Source organism: Bison bison, unplaced genomic scaffold (genome assembly GCF_000754665.1).
Source record: "Bison bison bison isolate TAMUID 2011002044 unplaced genomic scaffold, Bison_UMD1.0 scf7180017864365, whole genome shotgun sequence".
NCBI classification, from domain to species: Eukaryota; Metazoa; Chordata; class Mammalia; order Artiodactyla; family Bovidae; genus Bison; species Bison bison.
Window position 1 is genome coordinate 912,490 of NW_011494937.1, and position 2,418 is coordinate 914,907.

At 54.6% G+C, this 2,418-nt stretch overlaps 1 protein-coding gene across 2 annotated transcripts in view; it reads left to right on the plus strand.

Moving 5' to 3' along the window:
• Positions 1–172: 172 nt before the first annotated feature.
• Positions 173–2,418, plus strand: part of GIPC1 (GIPC PDZ domain containing family, member 1) — a 12,107-nt gene continuing 9,861 nt past the window's right edge. The window contains exon 1 of one of the 2 annotated variants that reach the window (XM_010855431.1): positions 173–651. The gene's annotated coding sequence lies outside the window, so the exon portion shown is untranslated. The remainder of the gene's footprint in view (positions 652–2,418) is intronic. The other variant, XM_010855430.1, reaches the window with a different exon arrangement.

The window sequence follows — 2,418 nt, forward strand, 5'->3', positions numbered from 1 at the left end:
GGCCCCTCGCGGCCGCTCCCGGGGACCCCGGAGCAGACCCGCGAGATCGCGGACCCGCGGGGATTCGGCCTATCCTGCGGGGTGGGGCCGGCCCCATGGACGCAGCTGGAGGTCTAGGCTGAGTGGGGTGGAGGGGCGGGACGCGGGGAAACGTCCGAGTCCCATTCCGGGAGGGCCTCCTGCCTTCCCTCTAGGGTCAGGGGTGAACGCCTCCCGGCGCCGGGATGGCGTCTCCAGCCGCACCCCAGCCCCCTGCACCTCTGGAGAGTACCCGTCCCGGTGGGGACAGGCGCAGAGTCGGTATTTCCGGCAAGTCCCCGAAGCTGGCCTTGTCCCAGAAGCTGGCCTTGTCCCAGTCGTCCAGGGCCTGGGGAGGGGGTGGGGTGCGCCTTGGGAGGATCGAGGTCCCGATTGTAATAATGAAAAAAATCACCCGGGCTAGCATTCATTGAACACTTCCGTGTCAGGTATTTACCATGCGGATCATTGAATCACCCCTCATGGAAGTTGCTGTTACTTCTTTCAGAGGTGAAGCAGCAGACCCAGAGAGGTGGAGTGTCTTGCCTAAGGTCACACAGCGAGTAAGTGGCAGATCTGGGACTCAAACCCATGCCTCAGAGTCCAGAACTGGAATCTCCGCCACTAGACTAGGTATCCAGTGGCTTCAGGGCTCAGGTGTTTCTGACCAGCTCCTCCCACTCCATTCCCTCCAACCAGACAGCCATCTGGGGCACACCTGCTGGTCTTTGCTTTCACCAGCTGCTCAGACAGGAAGCTGCCCCCATGTCCCTTTTCCCCAAACCTGGAAAAGCAAGACCAGAATACTGGGTCCTGAGAAGAGAGTGACATCTGTGGGAGAGATAGGTGGGTGGTGTGGACCACTGGGGTCCTGTGGCTGCTGGGCCCCTGGGGAGGCCTGGGCCCCGGACAGTAGGCGTTCTCCCTGGAAACACCCATGAGCCGGTTTTTCAAGACTGATTCAGAGGCCTCCCGCCCTCCTCTTCCAAGCAATACACTGCCGAAAAGGGGAGCATGGGCGTGGTGTCCCCTTCCCTATCTTGCGTGAGCTCTCAGGAACCCCCTTCCCCATTTCCTGCTCCTCCCATTGCAACTCTGTGTGGCTGTAGGCTTGTTAAGTTCCAGGCCCTTCCCAGTGAAGAGAGGGTAGGGATGTGGGATTCCAGCCAACCTGCTCAGTGCCACTAGCTGACTTGAAGCTCATTTCCTCCATACCTATGTTCAAGTTTAAGAGGAGACTGGGAGTGTGGTAGGGAGGTGGCAGTTTGAAACTGTACAGTAGGCATGTTCTGAGGATGGGGGGCTTGGAGAGTAGTCAGAATGAGGGCATAAGACACATTATTCATTCGTTCTGTACATATTTATTAAGTATCTACTATGTGCCAGGTGGGCTTCCCTGGTGGTTCAGTGGTAAAGAATCCTCCCGCCAGTGCAGGAGACACAGGTTTGATCCCTGGGTCGAGAAGATCCCCTGGAGAAGGAAATGGCAACCCACTCCAGTATTCTTGCCTGGAAATCCCATGGACAGAGGAGCCTGGTGGCCATCGCAAGAGTTGGACACAACTTAGCAACTAAACCACCACCACCACCACCACAGGCCAGGTACTGTTCCTGGCATAGAGGGTACAGTAGTGACCACAAGAGAAATCCCTGCTCTTGGGCAGCTGCCATTCTATTGGGGGGTGAACAGGCAACAAACAAGTTGTTCAGTTCAGTTCAGTTCAGTCGCTCAGTCGTGTCCGACTCTTTCTGACCCCATGAATCGCAGCCCACCAGGCCTCCCTGTCCATCACAAACTCCTGGAGTTCACTCAGACTCAAGTCCATCGAGTCAGTGATGCCATCCAGCCATCTCATCCTCTGTCGTCCTCTTCTCCTCCTGCCCCCAATCCCTCCCAGCATCAGAGTCTTTTCCAATGAGTATGAGGTGGCCAAAGTACTGGAGTTTCAGCTTCAGCATCATTCCCTCCAAAGAAATCCCAGGGCTGATCTCCTTCAGAATGGACTGGTTGGATCTCCTTGCAGTCCAAGGGACTCTCAAGAGTCTTCTCCAGCACTGCAGTTCAAAAGCATCAATTCTTTGGCGCTCAGCCTTCTTCACAGTCCAACTCTCACATCCATACATGACCACAGGAAAAACCATAGCCTTGACTAGATGGACCTTTGTCGGCAAAGTAATGTCTCTGCTTTTGAATATGCTATCTAGGTTGGTCATAACTTTCCTTCCAAGGAGTAAGCGTCTTTTAATTTCATGGCTGCAGTCACCAACTGCAGTGATTTTGGAGCCCCAAAAAATAAAGTCTGACACTGTTTCCCCATCTATTTCCCATGAGGTGATGGGACCAGATGTCATGATCTTTGTTTTCTGAGTATTGAGCTTTAAGCCAACTTTTTCACTCTG